Below are 22,220 nucleotides of genomic sequence, written 5' to 3' on the forward strand. Positions count from 1 at the left end.
AGCGTGGTTACCTCGTCACTATTCATTATAACAACCCCTATGTCGTCAGCATAGACTCTTATAATTGTTGAATTCCTGATAATGTTAAGCCTTTTAATATAGCATGGACATGTCGGAGGAAAGGTTCCAGCGAAAACGCGAAGAGCGACATGGGCAGACGACTTCCTTGAGGAACACCTCGTTGTATTTGCATCGGTCTGGATTGTTGACAATTTACCGCTATTTTAGCATTTATTCCAGTTGCTATGTTCTTAATCAACTGTATGACCCTATCGTTGGAACCTACTTTCTTCAATGCCTGTAGAAGATATTCATGGTTTACTACACCGAACGCTTTATAAAAATCTAAAAACAATAAAGCACACTTTATGTTTGTTACAGAAGTTATTGCAATGATATCTCTGAATTCCGCTAGATTTTGAAAAAATGGTTCTGCCTTGCACACAGTTCTGATGTTGACTAATAATTTTATCTGTAAGGCATGAAATTCTCTTGTTTATTATTCTAGTTATTAATTTATAATCATAGTTCAGCAGTGAAATTGGACGAAAATTATTTAAATCTTTGTTTCCATTATTTTTTGGCACCAGAACAATGTTACTCTCCTTAAACTCAGCCGGAATCATTTTAGCCTGAATAACCTCATTTACAATGTCCGTGATTTTCGCCAGTAACGGATGTAAAACTCTGCTGGCAGACCATCCGGTCCTGGGGATTTTTTTTGGTGGTGAGGCGCACAGAGTCTCATACACGTCTTCTTCACTGACAACCTCGAGAAAATTTTCGTTGTCATCTTCTGTCAGCTGTGGGGCTAGAATGTCAAGGAATTCTTCCAAGGAAGCATCACTACTTTGATGTACAGAATACAGCTCGCAATAATAGCGATAAATCTCGTCCATGATATCCTGCTGGGTTCTGAGAATCGTACCGTGTTTTGTTCGAATTTCTTGAATAAAAGTCCTTCTCCCGTTTTTCGTATGCTTCACTAAATGATATAGGGAAGTAGTTTCATCTTCTGACACCGAATTTGCCTTCGATTTTATTTTCAACCCTTCCATTTGACTTCTCTTGATATTAAGTAACTTGGCTTTGCGTTTTTTTATGTCTGCTATCTGAAGTGAGGAACCTGCTGAGACTTGATCATATAGATCTCTCAAAACGGAATAGTAATACTCTGTAGTGCATGTCATTTCCCTTGCGCTCTGGGCACTGTATTGAATAAGAATTTCCTCAACTTTGGCTTTGCCATTTTAACCCACCAGTCAATAGCAGAGGCATATCTACTACGGGCTCGCAGGCATATTGCCCATGTTTCTTTAATCAGATCATGATTTACTAACAAGGAAGTGTTCAAATTCCACTGATTCTTGAATCGGCTAACAGGCTGTCTTGTTAGATTTATGCAAGCTGAGACACTTGAATGGTCTGAAAAGTACGTAGGAATGGTTTCTACTTTTGTCACGGAAGTTACAAGATTTTTAGAAATATATAGTCTATCAATCCTGCTACGTGATGTTGCCGTGACATAAGTGAACTCAACAGTGGAGGGGTATTTGATTTCCCATATATCCTTTAATTCTAAACCCGTAACTAGTTGTTTTAGTTCACTTGAGAAATTAAAATTAGGTAACTGACCTTTTCGATTTAAAACACAATTAAAATAACCTCCAAGTAATAACTGTCTTGGCGATTTCCTTAACGTGTATATCAAGTCATCTTCGAAGAAACGTGCCCTGTCAGCTCGATGAGAACTTCCTGAAGGGGCGTACGAGTTGATGACAGTCCCATCATAGATCTTTAGTCCTATTCCCCTTCCGGATTCCAGTCGTTCCACCTCGCTTACTGTAATCCCTTCCCTCACCAAAATAGCTGTTCCAACACTTGTTTCGGGAGACACATTTATGTAACTGACAAATCGGGAATTACCAAATCCGATATTAGAACTTCTTGTAACAGGGCAATATCAGTCGCGGATTCGTACAAAAATTCTTTAAGGGCCGATAATTTCAAACCGGTCGTGATTTTATTTATGTTTATAGTGGTGACAGAATAAGATTGCGTCATTGTGCTGTCAGTTTGTAGTTGTTTTCATGAACTAATTTAGTTTACTGTGGTTCAGGGTTCAGTTTAGCTGTAACAGTTTTCGCGGAAGGCTGAACATGAAATAACACTTCAATCAGTTTATTAGTTACTGTCCCGTTTTTTTCTGCTTCTGGTGTTTTCTCTTGTACCGCAAGCAGACTGATTTCCTGGTAAACTTTCTGATTTTTCGTCCAGTGATTCGTGTACGACCGTTTCGGACTGAACATTCTTTGGGCTTGGGTCGCCCCTACCGGATTGGTTACGAGCTACATTCTCATTTGGTTGCGTCGGTATTTTATTTTGCGGCTTATCTGGAGCAGCAGCAGACGCTTCAGCAATTTCGGTTGCCGGCACCTGCCCTGAGGTGTTGACCGTGATTTCAGTTTGGCCACCACTTCCCCGTTCTTTATTAGTTTCACTCACTTTCTGATTGAGGGAAACAAACGGAGACTGCAGTTTTGCAACCTCTCCCTGAATTTGTTTATTAACAGATAGATTCTGATCTTTGCAATCGGCTACTGCACCTGTTGTTTCTTGCAAATTAATGCTGCTTACACCCCCTTCTTTTTCTGCTACCGTATGTGTATTATCTTTCTGTTCATTAGTTTCCAGTCGCATTTTGCCTTCAGGTTCCTCTGCTTTCTCATCGCTCTGTTTTTGCTTGCGAAGTGAGGGACTGGGACAAGACAGCTCGTCCTCTGAACAACTATCAGATATCTCCAGAGGCCGTTTTTTCGGTTGCGTGTCAGCTTCACGGGTAGTGGTAACAGGGTTTCCTTTTGTTGTTTTTAACGGGGGAAATTGACTGTTATCGTGAAGGGAGACATCAGCTTGGCCCGCTGCGTTAACATCCTCAACTAGTTGTTCAGGGCTATTCTTTGGTAACAGATCATTTAAGGTAAGCTTCTGACGCTGTATCAAATTACTTTTAAGAACAACAGTTGGCAGCGGACATTCCTGTCTGAAGTGGCCGGTTTCGTTACATACATGACATGTAGCTTCCTGACCTGCATAAACAATTTGTGCCTTATACCCACAAACAGTTATGTGAGACGGAATATTCGTCTTAACGTCCATCTCTACACAGCGGACCCCGTTAAAACACTGCAGTTTAAAGCGAGGCGACCATCTTTCATTTGCAATTGATTTAACGTCTCCGTACTTTTAAAGAGCTTCCTTAATCTTATCATTTTCAGTTTCTCCTCCTTACACGGACCATCACAACCACGTTTCACCAGGCAACGCCCGTCAACTGCTGTTTGTGTATGAGAAATCGGTTGGAAACTTGTCTCATGTCAGCACGGTGTAGGTGTCGCCACCGGCGCCAACCTTGTGTGAATGCTCTGAAAATCTAATCATTTGCATATCACAGCATTTTCTTCCTGTCGGTTAAATTTCGCGTCTGTAGCACGTCACCTTCGTGGTGCAGCAATTTTAATGGCCAGTAGTGTACATCGGTAACAAAGGTGAACCTGATCCTTGCCTGCACGATCGCTTGAGAACTTGCACCTGGCTACACGTGGCTGTAGTGGCGCCTTACACCAGGTATTTAACACAGTAACTCATTTGTAAAGTAATGAGACGTCTGAAAGTGTTTTGTAGACGGGGCCTCGGTTCTGCGCGTGACGTCGCTGGAAGCGCCGTGTCGCGGACGCCGGGTGTGCGCTGCGCGTTCAGGCAGACGCACGGCAGACGGCCGCCGGCGGACGCCGCTATCCCAACAGGTCGCCGGTTGTCCCACGGCGTCGGGACGCCCGCGCGCCTCGCTCTCGGCCCGCCAGGCGGCAGCAGCGGCGCGGCGCGGCGCGACACGGAGGGGGCGGTGCCCGCGGCGCGCGGTGGTGGGGGGCCGGCGTTAAACGCGCGCGCAGCCTCCGCCGCCGCCAGTACGGCCCTGGCTGCCCCAGGCGCGCTGCGGAACACTGTGAGTGACGTCACGCCGGACCGCGCTTCCTCTCCCGACGACGACGACGACGAGGTGTCGGCGCAGCGGCAGAGATACGTCAACATCCGCGGCTCGATGTGGCTGTTTACCTCGGGCTCTCCCAGTGCGTACGACCGGTTATTAAGAGGGGCTCGCGTGTTAGCTGAAACGCGCGTCATCCAGCTCCCTCACTAGCGGGCGTCTCTATGTGTTACCACGCCAAACACTGCCCGTACCGAGTAGGTGGTATCCTTAGAAGCATACCAGAGACCGCGGGTGGATTTTATGCAGCGTCGGGAAGCCTTCGTGCGTGTGATTCTGTCCTCTGTCACCGTGACGCCACTATAAACAACAAGGCACTGCTGCTTCTCCTCCCTCCTTTCTTACTCTCTAATATTTTTAGTGCTTCTTAAGGAACTCGGCTTTCTGCGAAAGTTCACCGTTTTCGCTATTAAAGCTCTGCGGGGAGACGGACACAGATACTGCTCGAACTTGTATTGGCCGTGCGTCAGCCTGGTATGCAGTTAGCAGGAAGTTGCCGCCGAGTACTTCTGGGGACGGGACAACGGACGAGCACGTAGTGTGACCGGGGCCGGTGCAACACCGCCGCGGGGGCCCTGCCAGAGATGTCCGGCGCGACGGCGCGCCATCCGCCGCCCCTCACAGCCGTCACCGCCTGAGAAACCGACCGCCCGCTGGAACAGGTGAGTCCGCTGCCGCCCCGCGATTCCAGGGAGACGCCACAGTGTCACTGCACCTGGGTGTCGAGGCGATTAGCTAGGCTTATCGCGATGTTTCACGAGGACACGCCAAACCTCGTGTTACTAATGTGCACAGCTGTCTCGACATCATTCACATTGCCATGTGTTTTCCTTAGTCATCACTGCACTTGTTTACAGCAGCGTCACCGTGTGTTTCCGGTAGCGGCCACGAAAGCAAAGTGCAGTAGCATCACGGTCAAGTAGTGTTCCTTAACCGAAGGGTCCCGGATTCGACTCCAGGGCGTGTCGGACATTTTCTCTGCTCGGTGACTGTCCTTATTTTCGTATTGTCATAACTGACATTCCACTGTTGAGATGACTGTATGGACATGTCCCGAAAGTCCATTAAAAAAATAAAATAAAACTTTATTGCACTACGAAATGAACTTTTTCCTTTCGACATTTGACTGGTACATAGTATTACGACATTTGAAGTTGCAAGTGCCAATTCCGACATTTGTCAGGAGAGCGAAAAACCGAATTACCGCTTACGGTATATTGACAATTTTTACTTTTGGACCGTCTAACTACAACTACACAATCAACTTGCCATAAGCGTTTATCCTCTGCGAGGCATCTTCAATGATCTGGAATATATACATATTTTTTCTGTTTAGTTTACATTTTGGGGCAATGTATCTATAGGTTATAAACACTTCTGGTGGCTTGTTTTTCTATGACGTAGTAATATTTTGAATTCTACTTCCACCTTCTGTGGACGATTTTCTATATGTTTTCTACATGCTATGTCTTCCGCGTTTTAGTTAGACGGTCCAAAAGTAAAACTTATGAATGTACCGTAATATTACAAGCAACTGAGGAAGACAGGACTGAAAAAGTCGATGATACCAATGTAACCTCTGTTTGTACATGAGAAGGTATTCTGATACCACAAGTTTAGCTGCTCGCAGTAAAAAATAACGAGACGAATTAGGAAACAAATACTTTATTATGAACTTTCTAAAAACAGGGCAGTACAAACTTCCCTTCAGCGACCTGATTCATATTGACAGTGTGTGTAGGAAACGACTAGGACTTCCAGGCATGTAAACAGGAAGAGGCAACTCTCCACCGTTTTCGAGGAAATAGAGTTTCAAATATTTTTGTCGTGCTTATGTGGTTTGTATGGTCGCTATTGCTCAAGGATTTGCGTAAACGCTTAGTTTCAAAAGAATACGGTCTCTAGATCGCTGTCGGTACTCTTTTTTATCCCTAGCTGATGCTTACAACACATATGGGTAGTACACCACGAAACTGTGATGATGAACGTGAAACGTTTACGAATTGTTTACGAATGTAATGTTTTGCAACAGACATAGTGAAAATAGCCATGCACATGCAAAAATTCGTCGTTCATTATAGGTGATATACATCGCAAATATTATTGTTTTCTATGTTGATTATGGAAAAAATGAATCACTAGATAGCGATAATTTTAATAGTCAGAATTAATCTGTCGTAAAAATTATGGTTTGGCTCTTGGATCAAATCTATCAACATTCAGCAGAGTAGCGAGGACACAGTAGCACTGCAAACGCGATTTGTGAAAAAAATTCCATTTTTAATTTGTTTAATTTTTATTGTGTTTAGTTTTTGGTGTATTTTTCTACATAATGTGGAAGTTTTTCCCTAGTCTTAAACACAATCATTTGGTGACCACAAAGAAAGTAAGCACCAGTAAGTATTTAGCTGGAAAACTTGATGAAGAAATTGGTCTATTACGGACCAATGCTTTTATTACCCGTATTTACGTTGCAAAGTCACAGCTTCATCATCAGGGTTTCCTGTTCCTTTGTGAGCCAGAAACACGCCATTGTAAAGGCCTCTTTTTCTGTACGTGGCATCACTTTGAAACAACCGCCATATGCTCGACGGACGCAGTTTTCCGTTTATTTCTTTGCCTCCGTTTGCCGCGACAAGCTGCTCTGACTGCCGTAAATTTCTTTATTTTGGTCGTTACTCCAACACTGAATGACTACGTTAAGCAAGTAGTAACGAGGGCAGATGCCAGATTCATGGGCAGTATCTTAAGAAAATGTAGTTCATTCACGAAAGAAGTGGCTTACAAAACACTTGTTCGACTGATTCTTGAGTATTGTTCATCAGTCTGGGAACCTTAAAAGGTAGGACTGATAGAAACAGTAGACAAGAAGAGTTATGGCAACACCTTACTTTCTCCCATATGCGAGATCAGGGAACCTGGATGACGCACCGACCTTAATCGCCAGTCATCCTTCGCACTTATCATTCGAGATTGTAGCAAGTAAGTGTGAATCAGACAGTGTCGCCGGAAGTACCCCCCGCCGCACGCTGTCAGGTTTCTTATGAAGTATATGTGCAGATGCTGATGCGTCTGTCATGTGCTCAACTAGAGCAAATGGTACGCACAAATACGTGTGTGTTTGACCAATTCTGGGCTCAGACTTCTCCTTCCAGTTTCACTGAACTTCATTTCACAGAAATGCGTTTTATGGTAGAAACGCAGCTCCAGCCGACTGTTGAGGCCACATCAATTACAGAATGCAGTTGTCTGGCGAGTGCTACAAGAGACTCGTTAGCATTTTCTTTCATTTGCTTTTTGCTGTTCTCGAGTTACCCATTTAAAAAGTCTTTGCGATGTTAGTTATTGCAGTTAAATCTAAAGTGTACAGCTACTTTACACAAGCGCAAATTTAGAAAAGTTAGCGTTCCACTTGTCAGAGATTTAAGCCCCCTTCTTGCACGTGCAAGTGCTATTAAGTTATTAATTTTGAATTACAATAGTTTGTCGCACAACTTATAGTTAGTTTGATTAGAATAGCCTTTCTGTTGCTTTATTTTTATTAGTTTCGCAATTTTGGCTGTGTATCCATTTTGTAGAGCATGGATGGCGTGTCCTATTAAATCGACTTGGTGGTTATGGTCAATACTTATATCGTAAAAATATCGTTTGATTGTCGTGCTTTGAAATAATCAGTGCACGAAATGCTTTTCGAATAGTTGACTATACTGATTTATTAACGTTTTGATATTGATACGAAGGGAAACGAACAGTTGGGAAATTTTTGCGAGTTTTTCTAACAGTTTAATTAGGGTATCTAACATATTTAGTGCATCTCAAAAGAACGTTGTTCAGACCTCCGGCGTCTTTGGCATGTACGCTGCTATCTTACAGAGGTGCGCAGTGATTCATATCTTACGTCTGGCCGGAAGATTCTTCTAGCTGTGCGGCCGGTAACGTAGGTACTTCGTTGCGGTGGAATGAAATATGCGTAAGGCCCCCGTCTTTCCCGTTCCAATGATTTCCACAGTTGTCTTCATTTCTAACATGACTGTTTCCTTGAAACACGGATAAAATAATATATAGCCCGAGGACGGTTAATTTAGCCGAAACCTGTCGGCAAGTACAAACATTAAGTGTCACTTGCACTATTTTGAGCTGAGCCTTCGGTAATCAGTGACTGCAGCTTCGCAGGCGCTGCGACCAAAACTCTGAATTTTTTTCTCTTTAATTCTTTCGTTCCGCTGAAGTCGCTGACCCTTCACCGCACGCGCATCCCGATGTTGAGTGAGGTCGTGTTTACGTCACTTGTAAACAACCTCGACCGCTGGACGCCCTCATCGTGTTGGGGTAGGTCACGTTTTACGGTCCTGTAAACAAGTAAACATCGTTCGAAATTTCTGGGCGTGTTTACTGTTTCTTTTGTACCTCCGTCCTGCCCATTCGTCCCTCCATATGCGCATAAAGTGGACTCTCCTGTCATATCCTGGATCTTTTATGACAATTGCTGTTGTAGTTTCTTCTACATTCATAAGCTTGGATCAAACAAAGATTTGTGAGCAGTGTTCACTCATATAGAACGATTTCGAAGGGAATCTTTTGCTGTCTGCTTAATCTAAATCCCCGTGGCTGAAATTTGGACCTTACGGTCATTTCGAAGTGTGACGTTAGTAACCGTCCTTTCCAATACCTGTTACCTGTCACAATTTGTTAACGCGGTGCGTAATATTTATTCATGCAACGAGGTTCCATGTGAATCATATAGGTCATTGCTAGACATTTATGGCACCGCAGGAAACACCGCACGTCACTCGTCGAACTTATCAAGTCTTCCAGTTTTTCCTTAGCAAATGTGGCGATAATGACGTCATAAAGTGGACAGAAAGTGGACGAGCATTTTGTGGATGTGCTATTTGATCTTTACACCTTCATTAATGCTTAAAGATGAAACACAGGTCACGTGAAAAAAATTTAAGCAATGCACGAAATATTATTGATGGTAAAATGCAACATCCCTTTAGTGTATGGAAATTTGGCCAATATACGGACCCAGTGCAAAAGAAGAAACTGAATGTGTACCAACATATATTCAAGTAAGAAACAACAGAATCTGGAACTTTGTCCTCTTAAAAGAATGGACCAACGACATTCAATACGATAACCGCGAAAGTCGCGGTAAATCTAATATTGAAACACTAAAATCGATCCGTGCAGTGAAATAAAAATCTGCAGGAAGCTTGATTTACGCAGCTTCATACACCGGAGAGAGAGGGAGTTGTAGCCAGAAAAAACCTAAAAAAAAAAGACTGAACTGTTGCCCTGCAAGAAAAACGCAAGAAGATTTCTACAGTTTGGTCTCGCGAACGAAAAAGACGAACAAAGTAGTATGGTCACAAAGGACAGCTGAAACAAAACTCTGAAAATTTCCCTTGTTTCAAAACGTGCCATTCAGTGGGACTCACACACACAACGTCTACATAGGATGACCGAGTGAGGTGGCGCAGTGGTTAAACACTGGACTCGCATTCGGGAGGACGACGGTTCAATCCCGCGTCCGGCCATCCTGATTTAGGTTTTCCGTGATTTCCCTAAATCGCTCCAGGCAAATGCCGGGATGGTTCCTTTCAAAGGGCATGGCTGACTTCCTTCCCCGACCTTTCCTAATCCGATGAGACCGATGACCTCGCTGTCTGGTCTCCTTCCCCAAACCAACTAACCAACCAACCAAATCTACATAGGATGACAAGTGTCTGGCGCATTTGGTGAGTCAGTTACTGCTACTATATTGGCAGGTTATCAGGATTTGAGTTTCAACGTAGTGTTATAGTCGGTGATGAAGGGGGGATCTTCCCGTACTACCATTTCACGAGTGCACCGTGAATATCAGGAATCCGGTGAAACATCAAATCTCCGACATCGCTGCGTCTGGAAAAAGATCCTGCAAGAACGGGACCAGCAAAGACTGAAGAGAATCGTTGAATGTGACAGAAGTGCAACCCTTCCGTAAACTGCTGCAGATTTCAGTCCTGGGCCATCAACAAGTGTCACATTGCGAAATATTCGACGAGTCACCATCGATATGGACTTTGGGAGCCGAAGGCCCACTCGTGTACACTTGATGGCTGCACGACACAAAGCTTTACGCCCCGCCTGGGCCCGTCAACACAGACATTGGACTGTTGATGACTGGAAACATGTTGCCTGGTTGGACGAGTCTCATTACAAATTGTTTCGAGCTGATGGGCGTGTACGGGTATGGATACCACCTCATGAATCCACGGACCCAACATGTCAGCAGGGAATGTTCAAGCTGGTGGAGGCTCTGTAATGGTGTGGGGCGTGTGCACGTGGAATGACATGAGACCCATGACGCGTCCAGATACGACTCTAACAGATGAGACATACGTAAGCATCCTGTCTAATCACCTGCATCCATTCGTGTCCATTGTGCGTTCCGACGGACTTCGGCAATTCCAACAGGATAATTCGACAACCCACTCGTCTGTAATTGCTACAGAGTGGCTCCAGGAACACTCTGCTTAGTTTAAACACTCCCGCTGGCCACCAAACTCCCCAGACATGTACGTTATGAAGCACATCTGGGAGGCCTTGCAACTTGCTGTTCAGCGGGTTTCAGGCCACAGAGAAGTTGGTGCGACCAGGTACTGGCCCTAACAACTTTCATAGAGGCTCGTTTCTAAGAAAACGTGTAGACATCCGTTGCCTTCGTAGACCTAACTGCGCTATATGAGACAGTCTGGCGAGAAGGGATGATATAGAGATTATTAAAAACAATCCGATGCCGAAAAACTGTAACTCTCATAAACACCATGATAAACAATAGATACTTCTGTGTTTACTTGGGAGGAAATGTGAGCAAGGAGAGCAAACTAATTAATGGTCTACCACAGGGTCTTTATCCACGGAACTCGGACGAGCGGAGGCAGTTCTCGCAGAAGAGCTAGCCGTTATGAGCGCCTGTTACAGAAAGTGGCGACTTAAACCCGGCACAAGTAAAACTGAAGTATTTACATTCCATCTGACAAAAAACGAGCTAACTTGCCATAACAAGTACCCTAAGTACCTTGCTGTCACCCTTTAATGCACCCTTTCATGTAAAAAATGGAAGTTTGTGGTAAGTTCCTATGGGGCTAGTCTGCTTAGGTCATCGGTCTTTAGGCTTACACACTACTTAATGTAATTTAAACTAACTTACGCTAGGAACAACACACACACACGCCCATGCCCGAGGTAGGAATCTAACCTCCGACGGGGGTACCCCGCGCGGCCTTTCGTGACAGAAACATATTGAAAATGCTGCTGCCAAGATAAAAACTCCTAACAATATTATTCAACAATTGTGTGGAGTGACATGGGGAGCTTCAGCAGCTACCCTGCGCACATCATCCTTTGCACTGGTCTTCTCAGCAGCAGAGTATTGTGCCCCAGTGTGGCTAACAGCTGCCACAGCAACCTGGACCACACTACGAGGTTAATAACTGGGGCGATGCGGCCAACACCGATGTACTGGCTTGCTCTGCTGAGCAACATCTTTCCACTCACAATCCGCAGAAGCGCGGCCTTGATCAAGGAATACAACAAGCTACAGGAGAAGCTGGAACTACCCATACAGGAAGATATACCAGGTTTATGACGAAAGAGACCCCGTTCAAGAAACCCACCACGATGACAACAGCTGGATGCCAGTAATAATGCTGGGGTGACTGATCAGAAATGTCAATCTACTGAAATCCTGAAGCGCGTGAGTGGTTCCGAATGTATAACTGTGACACTGCAGGTGCAGAACTGGACAGGAAACTGAGGGTCAAACTGAACAGAGCTCGCACTGGGCATGGCCGAGGCGCAGACACACTACACAAATGGTGAGCTACAGAGTCTCTGGTTTGTGACTGTGGGGTCCGAAGTAGAGCACAAAGTACATTAGAGATGAATGCCGCTTACTTTCCTACCATGGGAGGTGGAGCGACCACATGGAATTAGGTGATACGATTAGGTTCAAATGGCTCTGAGCGCTATGGGACTTAACTACTGAGGTCATCAGTCCCCTAGAACTTAGAACTACTTAAACCTAACTGACCTAAGGACATCACACACATCCATGCCCGAGACAGGATTCGAATATGCGACCGTAGCGGTCTCGCGGTTCCAGACAGTAGCACCTAGAACCACTCGGCCACCCCGGCCGGTGATACTATTAGGAACCAAGATGTTGACATTTAGCTAGTTTTGTACGTAGTTTTGTATCTTCGTATCCCTGTTATATGTAGTATTACTAATGTTATACACCTGTAATTTTAAGCTGCATATTGAGCCATACGAATAAATAAGTAAATAAAAGCCACTCTCTGGAGTTTAAACTCGCTGGCAGGGTCGCTAGGCCAGGAGTCTTCGTGGCGGCCCGTCTGCTCTCAACGCTCACTTGGACGAAGTCGGACCTGACCTTCGCACCGCGCCGTGGTTCCCATTCAAACCTCCCCGTCTCCTCTATAACTCTTTTCTTAATGATAAGCTTACCCTTTACAATAAACTATGAAACCTTTCCTTAGGATTTCTACCTCTTGCTTAATAAAAACAAATGAAATCTTCCCTTTGAAATTTCTTCTCTTTTTCAATCTTAGCAAACAAATTTAATTGCTGCTTTTAAAGTGGTTTTCGGATTATTTCGACGAAACATAGAATGTGTCGTCGTCGTCGTGTGGCTCTCAGCCGTTACCTGCAATAACCCAAAACTGTTCCTTACCCTCTTTACTGTTACTGGATCGCCATCTGACTGCTACATCGAACTGCGACATGAATATACTTACTCTGGCTTGCTATACTCTATTAGCTGCTGGTGGAATATACTTACTCTGGCTTGCTATACTCTATTAGCTGCTGGTGGGCTTTCATAATAAGTGGCTGTATTTATTACCAAAGCTGACGTTATTCTTTAACAGCAAAGCTGACTCCATTCTTTAATTAATTTGACTGACGTTACGTAATAAATAGTTAAACTTTTTCTTGACAACAATAAAATTTTGCAAAGTTTTACGTTGATGGTTTTTGGGATGGATTATAATTAGAAATGCAATATTGCTGGTAAAAGTTAATTATATTCTGAATGGGACTTACTTTTTACAATAATCTTACAACTAGCAGTGCGCAAACATACCTTCAGTAGCCTTGAGTTTCTCAAAAAATTAATTCAATAATATTAGTTCCTCTTATTATAATTAGTTACTTGATGTCTCTGTACATCTGTTTAAAATCTCTTGTAAATCATAGCTAGTGGCTGGCAGGCACACCTCTCCTCTCAACCTCTCGCTTCAGATCTGCCACCGACTCGCTTCACTTCTCGCTTACTACTGACTTCTTACGAACGCTAAAGTGCGGTCTCTCCTGCCAACAATGCTTTATGGTGCAGACAATCCCTGCTACCATTACAAAATGTATCGATGCGCGGTCTTTCCTGCTCTTTTCTTAAAATGTATCCATACGCGGTCTCTCCCGCCCGTTTTAAAATTATATCAATTTGCGGTGTCTTTTGCCAACAATACTTTGGTGCAGACATTCCCTGCTACCACAATTATTTCCAACATTACAAATACTAATAATTCACATTTAATCCTATTAATAAAATATAAACATCTTTCATAAATTGTGATTTGGCAATAGACAATAGAAATATACACGTCTTACACCATTCCACGTGCCTGTTGTTTAGACACTTGAGCTGGCTCCGATTTGTGCTTTTCTTTCTTTCCATCGCTATGCGGTGTTTGAGCCGGCCGCAGTGACCGAGCGGTTCTAGGTGCTTCAGTCTGGAACCGCGCGACCGCTACGGTCGCAGGTTCGAATCCTGCCTCGGGCATGGATGTGTGTGATGTCCTTAGGTTAGTCAGGTTTATGTAGTTCTCAGTTCTAGGGGACTGATGACCTCAGGTGTTAAGTCCCATAGTACTCAGAGCCATTTGAGCCGTTTGACCTGTGTGTTCCCCCGTAGATTGGCCCGCATGCCGCGTTTGTTTCCTTCTTCTGACGCGAAGCTTCGTGGCTTTCGCTGTCGAGCCACTGGCGGCTATAGTAGTTAGATACATTTGCGCCAACAAGATTGCTTTGCGGCGTTGTTACCCCGAGCAGACACAAAATTAGAGCACTTCTTTTTTAATACAGAAGGGTACCATAGTCTGTTTAACCAGCACAACCTCCAAGGACGGAATAGGAGGAGCGGCCAAGGTCCTCTATCGTCAGTGACAGGATTACAATGTTATCAACAACAGTCACCGTGAAACTTCCTGGCAGATTAAAACTGTGTGCCCGACCGAGACTCGAACTCGGGACCTTTGCCACCCTTCAGGCTGTGGCTAAGCCATGTTTCCGTAGTATCCTTTCTTTCAGGAGCGCTAGTTCTGTAAGGTTCGCAGAAGAGCTTGTGTAAAGTTTGGAAGGTAGGAGACTAGATACTTGCATAAGTAAAGCTGTGAGTACCGGGCGTGAGTCGTGCTTCGGTAGCTCAGATGGCTGCCGGCACGGTAGGTTCAAATGGCTCTGAGTACTATGGGACTTAACATCGGTGGTCATCGGTCCCCTAGAACTTAGGACTACTTAAACATAGCTAACCTAAGGGCATCACACACATCCATACCCGAGGCAGGATTCGAACCTGCGACCGTAGCGGTCACCCGGTTCCAAACTGAAGCGCCTACAACAGCCGGCCCGGCACGGTAGCTCAGCGTGTTTGGTCAGAGGGTTAGTTGCCCTCTGTAATAAAAAAAACTGAGATAATGGATCAACTACGAGCTGAAACGGGTGTCTTGCGACGTCCACACCGAGCAGATACAAAGAACGAAAACGAACAAAATGTAACTACAAAAAAATAAAAAAAAAATAAGTAAAAATAAAAATGGTAGAGCACTTGCCCGCCAAGGCAAAGGTCCCGAGTTCGAGTCTCGGTCTGGCACACAGTTTTAATCTGCCACGAAGTTTCATATCAGCGCACTCCGCTGCAGAGTAAAAATCTCATTCTGGAAACTGTCACCGTTTTTATTCCTCCTTCTGGAAACATTTACTGCTTTTCGAAATAATCAGAAAAATCGTTCAAGCTGTAGTGAAAAAAATGGTTCAAATGGCTCTGAGCACTATGGGACTTAACTTCTGAGGTCATCAGTCCCCTAGAACTTAGAAATACTTAGCCTAATCAACCAAAGGAACTTCACACACATCCATGCCCGAGGCAGGATTCGAACCTGCGACCGTAGCGATGGCGCGGTTCCACGCTGTAGCGCCTAGAACCGCTCGGCCACACCGGCTGGCTTAGTCAGGACAGTGATTTTGTCTTTTTGTGCTACAGTCACCGAAGCGGACGCTCGGTTTCCGGCTATAGCGCCTAGAGCCGCTTGGCCACAGCGGCCAGCTATAGAGAAAGATACAATAAGCAACGAGGGAACAGATAGAATGAAAGTCATACATGCTGTACTTTACAAGGGAATAGACGAGGTCTACATTGATGAAGCAACGACGAAAGTAAAATGGAAGTTCCGGACTGGGATAAAAGATCAGGGTGGAAGTACACCAATGATAACTTTGATGCCGCGCGGTCTGGAGCACCTTGTCACGCACCGCGCGGCTTCCCCCGTCGGAGTTTCGAGTCCTCGGTCGTGAGTATGTGTTGTCCTTAGCGTAAGTTAGTTTAAGTTAGATTAGGTAGTGCGTAAGCTTAGGGACCGATGACCTCAGCAGTTTAGTCCCATAAGACCTTACCACAAATTTCCAGTAAATTTCGGTGATGACCTAGATCCGAAAAGGAATTACATTACCTGTTGAATTAAATGAACAGTCTACTTAATACGGAATAGGGACTGAAAATATATCTTAAAAAGAAGAAAGTGTTGCGAAGACTAGTCACACACTTAACATCAAAACTGGGGACCACATAGTAAACCAAGTGAAGAAATTTTGCTGAATCGGAGCCAAATAATAAATCACCGGTGAAGTAAGGATGACATAAGACGCAGGCTAACACGGGTAAGATGGTGTTCCTGGACAAAAGAAGTCTGATAGTGCCTACATCTGCATCCCCCGTTTACATCTACAAGCGCATGATTAGTCTTCGATTCACAATTAAGTGCGTGTCAGAGGTATCATCGGAACACTTCAAGCTATTTTAACACTCTCGAACAGCGCGCAGGGAAACTAACACTTAATCTTTCCGTGCGAGCTTTGATTTCTCTTATTTTATTATGATGATTATTTTTCCTTACATAAGTGGGCGCCAACAAAATGTTTTCGTATTCGGAGGAGAAAGTTTGTGATAGAAGTTTCGTGAGAAGATCCCACCCCAACGAGAAACGCCTTTGTTTTAATGATGTCCACCCCATATCTCACACCAAGTCTGTGATACCCTCTCCTCTATTTCTCGACAATACAAAACGAGCTGCCTTCTTTGAACTTTTGCAATGTCCTACGTTACTCCTATCTGTTGTGGATCCCAAACTGCACAGCAGTGCTGTAGAAGAGGGCGAACAAGCGTTCTGTGAGCACTCTCTTAAGTAGTCGTGTTACATTCTCTTTCTGCCAATATATCGCAGACTTTGGTTTACTGTCTCCACAACGGTATCTAAGCGATCGTTCCAATTTAAGTTATCCATAACTGTAACCCCTAAGCATATAGCTGAATTTAAAGCATTTGTATAGCCGAAATTTAGCGCATGATAATAAAACAAATGTGAGAGACTTCACACGTTCCATTATATAGGATTATTTTCCACTTTTCATACCTTAGAGAGACCTTGTCTGAATCACTTTGCATTTGGTTTTTCTCATCTGATGACTTTACAAGAAGATAAATGACTTCATCATCTGCAAATAGTCAAAGAGGGCTGTTCCGGTTACCTTTTAAATCGTTTATGTAAATCAGGAACAAGAGAACGGCTATAACACTTCCTCGGGGAGCGCCAGATGCTACTTCTGTTGTATCCGATGGCTTTCCTTCAACTACTACAAAATGTGGTCTCAAATATTCAAATGTAGGTGAAGTCTTACGGGACTTAACTGCTAAGGTCATCAGTCCCTAAACTTACACACTACGTAACCTAAATTATCCTAAGGACAAAAACACACACCCATGCCCGAGGGAGGACTCGAATCTCCGCCGGGACCAGCAGCACAGTCCATGACTGCAGCGCCTCAGACCGCTCGGCTAATCTCGCGCGGCAAAATGCGATCTCTTCGACAGGAAATCACGAATCCAGTAGCGCAACTGAGACGATAGTTCATTGGCACGCAATTAGATTAGTAGTTTCTTGTGAGTAACAGTATCAAAAGGCATCTGGAAATAAAAAAAATAAAAAAAATTGACATCCGATGTCAATATCAGTCATTTCTCCGTCAGAATAAAAAGCTAGTTGTGTTTCACTAGAATTATGTTTTCTAAATCCCTGTCGGCTCTTCGTCAACAAATCGTTTTGATAGAGATAATTCATAATGTCCGAGCACGTTTGTTCCAAAATCCTATTCCAATTGTGGGTCTCTAGTTCATTTGATTACTCCTATTTCCATTCTTGTGCAACTTTCCAGTCTTTAGGAACGAGTCTTCCGACGAGCGATAGGTTGTATGTGTTTGCTAAGTATGAAGCTATTGTATCAGTATACTCAGAAAGGAACCTGTGTAGTATTATTTTTGATTCAAGCTGCTTCGGTACACCGAGGATATCTTACTTCTAAGTCACTCATGTGGGCAGTTGTTTGAGATTCGTTTCTGGAATATTTACTTAGTCTCCTATGGTGAAGGAATTTCGGGAAACCTTGTTTAGTAAGTTTGTTTTAGAGGCGTTGTCGTCAGCAACATCGCTACTGTTATCGCTCAGAGAAGGTATTGACTGGACCTTTCGGTCTGTGTACTTTTCATACGACCAAACATATGCCTTAATTTGGGGAAGACATTTCTGAGACTACTTTTGGAGCAGAACGTTGTGTGGTGGTGGATCATGGGCCGTGAGAAAACTAGAAGAGAAGAGAATTGTTTGAGATGTCGTGTTATAGAAGGATGTAAAAAAATAATGTGGGCTTATGAGATAGGAAATGACCATATTCTGTGTACAAACTGACGAAAGGTAGGTTTGGAAAAGATGGATTAAAAACAAGGACACAATAATAGGACACGTGTTATGGCGCCAGGGAATAAATACCTTCTTTGATGCTACTAGGGGGAATCGTAGAGGGTAAATACTTTGTTGGAAGATACAAGGTGGAATACGTATCCAACAAGTGATCGGGAACATTAGAAGAAAGTCCTGATTTCAGACGAAGAGGTTCGCACATGACAGAAAGTCGTCGTGGGCCAAAACAAACCAGTTAGAAAAATAATGGAAGTGCAATCTTTCCCCCTACCCATCCCCCACATCCCCCCCCCCCCCCCCACACACACACACAACAAAAAAACGGTAAATACCAGAGTAGGCCTGTTGTCGTGCAGCCGGTCGGCTGGTAAGCGGACAGAGAAACTGGGCGATTCTCCACAGGTCCGGAATTCCTGGCCGGTGCGTAACGCGTCCAGTCCGCGCGCTCGCCGTGTATTTACGCAGCGGTGAAGGGCGACAGAATGTGCAACAAACACGGGGCCCACCTGGCCGGCCGTCGACGTGTGCGTCATCTCAGCCCGTGCCCGTACTTCCACTCGCCGGCCTTTCTCCGCCTCCGCTGTTCAACCTCTCTGTACCGTGTACGATAGCAAGGCTCACTGAAGCACCGAATATCTCGGGTGCGTGGCTCTCCGCAGTTTCCATACGATTCAAAAACAACGTTCTTCCATTAAAAAAAGAAAATAAATAAGCACCTTTAAGCTGCCTATAAATTTCACTGCCTGACAAAGAAATTGAAGCGTTTAGAATTTCACGGGCTGAGGAGGTGTGTGACGTTATTTCAGTGTTTACAAAATCGAATAAAATTTACAAACGACTTGGCAATACGGGCCCATTTATCAGTCTGACGATCCATCCACTCTGGTGTGGATGCATACACTGCTTCGATTGGGGAGGGAGTCATAACGCCGTTGTTATGCACTGCTGAGACACACTGGCCCAAGGCTGTTGTTGGTGGCCCTTGATGCACTGGACAGTGGCACTGTGGTGCATTTGACGCCAGAGATGGTCGGCCATACGTTCTAGGACGGACAGATTTGGAGATGTTTTGGTCACGGGAGTACTGCAACCTTACGCATACATATACAAGGTGTTACAAAAAGATACGGACAAACTTTCAGGAAACATTCCTCACACACAAAGAAAGAAAATATGTTATGTGGACATGTGTCCGGAAACGCTTACTTTCCATGTTAGAGCTCATTTTATTATTTCTCTTCAAATCACATTAATCTTGGAATGGAAACACACAGCAACAGAACGTACCAGCCTGACTTCAAACACTTTGTTACAGGAAATGTTCAAAATGTCCTCCATTAGCGAGGGTACATGCATCCGCCTTCCATCGCATGGAATCCCTGATGCGCTGATGCAGCCCTGGAGAATGGCGTATTGTATCACAGCCGTCTACAATACGAGCACGAAGAGTCTCTACATTTGGTACCGGGGTTGCGTTCAAATGGCCCAATAAATGAAAGCCAAGAGGGTTGAGGTCAGGAGAGCGTGGAGGCCACGAAATTGGTCCGCCTCTACCAATCCGTCAGTCAACGAATCTATTGTTGAGAAGCGTACGAACACTTCGACTGAAATGTGCAGGCGCTCCATCGTGCATGAACCACATGTTGTGTCGTACTTGTAAAGACACATGTTCTAGCAGCACAGGTAGAGTATCCCGTCTGAAATCATGATAACGTGCTCCACTGAGCGTAGGTGGAAGAACTTGGGGCCCAATCAAGACATCACCAACAATGCCTGCTCAAGCGTTCACAGAAAATGTGTTGATGACGTGATTACACATTTGCGTGCGGATTCTCGTCAGCCCACATATGTTGATTGTGACAATTTACAATTTGATCACGTTGGAATGAAGCCTCACCCGTAAAGATAACATTTGCACTGAAATGAGGATTGACACATTGTTGGATGAACCATTCACTGATACTGCCTGCACACGGTGTAAATGGTACGGAAACAACTGGTTCTCCCGTAGCACTCTCCATACAGTGACGTGGTCAACGTTACCTCGTACAGCAGCAACTTCTCTGACGCTGACACTAGGATTATCGTCAACTGCACGAAGAATTGCCTCGTCCATTGCAGGTGTCCTCGTCGTTCTAGGTCTTCTCCAGTCGGGATACTCTACCTGTGCTGCTAGAACATGTGCCTTCTCCAGTCGCGAGTCATAGGCTGGAATGTTCCGTGCTCCCTAAAGCGCCGATCAATTGCTTCGAACGTCTTCCTGTCGGGACACCTTCGTTTTGGAAATCTGTCTCGATACAAACGTACCACGCCACGGCTATTGCCCCGTGCAAATCCATACATCAAATGGGCATCTGTGAACTCCGTATTTGTAAATATTGCACTGACTGCAAAACCACGTTCGTGATGAACACTAACCTGTTGATGCTACGTACTGGTGTGCTTGATGCTAGTACTGTAGAGCAATGAGTCGCATGTCAACACAAACACCGAAGTCAATATCACCTTCCTTCAATTGGGCCAACTGGCGGTGAATGGAGGAAGTACAGTCCATACTGACGAAACTAAAATGAGCTCTAATACGGAAATTAAGCGTTTTCTGACACATGTCCACATCTTTTCTTTATTTGTGTGTGAGGAATGTTTCCTGAAAGTTTGGCCGTACCTTTTTTTAACAGCCTGTATAGTTGGGCTATGAAATCTCGTTGAAGGCAAACGGCCTTGGTTATAGGAAGTATATTCAAAAAAATTTCAGGCCTACAAAATATTTCTAGGCTTACCTTTCACTTATTGTGCATGGTCTCCTTCGAAATACTCTCATCCACAATTGATCCGTTCCTACGGCAGTTTTGGTACATCTGTTGCTGGATCGCGAGAAGCATCGACTTCGAATTTTGTTTTATCTCGTCTACCGTTGCAAATCTTCCTCCTTTCAATGGAGTTTTCCACTTTGAAAATAAACAATATCCTCAGGGACCAGGTCTGGAGAGGATGGAGGCTGAGACAGAACAAATCGTTCATATAGTTCAAATGGCTCTGAGCACTATGGGACTTAACTTCTGAGGTCATCAGTCTCCTAGAACGTAGAACTACTTAAACCTAACTAACCTAAGGACATCACACACGTCCATGCCTGAGGTGGGATTCGAACCTGCGACCGTAGCGATGGCGCGGTTCCACACTGTAGCGCCTAGAACCGCTCAGCCACACCGGCTGGCTTAGTCAGGACATTGATTTCGTCCTTTTGTGCTACAGTCACGTAGCATCAGGGATGAGTGTGTGGATGTATTATTGTCTCACCAGGGCGTTTCTTTCTCGCGGGCGTCGCAACGTGTCCCGATAGTACCATCGATTAAAAGTTTGTCCATGTGGCACGAATTCGTGATGAAGTAATCATTCAACTTGGCTTTGGCGTTTGACCTGACTTGACGAGCTGTCTTCGGTCTTGGAGAACCTTTCTCCACGCATTGTGAAGATTGAGCTTTGGTCACGACGTCATAACCGTAGACCCAAGTCTCATCACCCGTTACGATTCTTTTAAGGAGCATCTCGTTCTCATTTGCGCGCTTCGAGAGCTCCTCACAGATTGCAAGGTGAAGGTCGTTCTGGTATTGAGTCGTGAGCCGTGGGTAGAACTTGGTGGCAACACGATGCAGTCCAAGATGCTGCGTCCCGATTTGTGACATGATACAACATTCTTCAGCAATCTCTCGGCCAGTCAGCCTTCGATTGGGACGCACAATTTCGTTGACGTTTCTGACATGAGCGTCGTCGGCAGACGAACGAGGTTTTCCTTTAATTTCCGTCCCGCCGTTTTTAAACCGTGTGAACCATTCGTAACACCGAGTACGGCTGAAGCACTCATCACCGTGGGATTGCTGCATCATTTGGTCTGTGTGAGTTTTTTTGAGTCTCACGCAGGGTTTAATGCAGACACGTTGCTCTTAAACTCTACCAGCTCAAAATTCGCAAACTGTGCGACAAAACGCTCTGCTCAATACACAACTGAACAACAACTAACAGGCATACAACAATGAAACTTCCGGCAGTTATATATTAAACATAGCCATATGTAG

The 22,220-nt window shown here is 44.6% G+C and overlaps 1 protein-coding gene across 1 annotated transcript in view; it reads left to right on the forward strand.

The window, feature by feature from the left end:
* Window positions 1-3,967: 3,967 nt before the first annotated feature.
* Window positions 3,968-22,220, forward strand: part of LOC126291541 (neuronal PAS domain-containing protein 3-like) — a 116,108-nt gene continuing 97,855 nt past the window's right edge. The window contains exon 1 of the mRNA XM_049985041.1: window positions 3,968-4,710. The gene's annotated coding sequence lies outside the window, so the exon portion shown is untranslated. The remainder of the gene's footprint in view (window positions 4,711-22,220) is intronic.

This window comes from Schistocerca gregaria, chromosome 9 (assembly GCF_023897955.1).
Source record: "Schistocerca gregaria isolate iqSchGreg1 chromosome 9, iqSchGreg1.2, whole genome shotgun sequence".
Taxonomy (NCBI): Eukaryota; Metazoa; Arthropoda; class Insecta; order Orthoptera; family Acrididae; genus Schistocerca; species Schistocerca gregaria.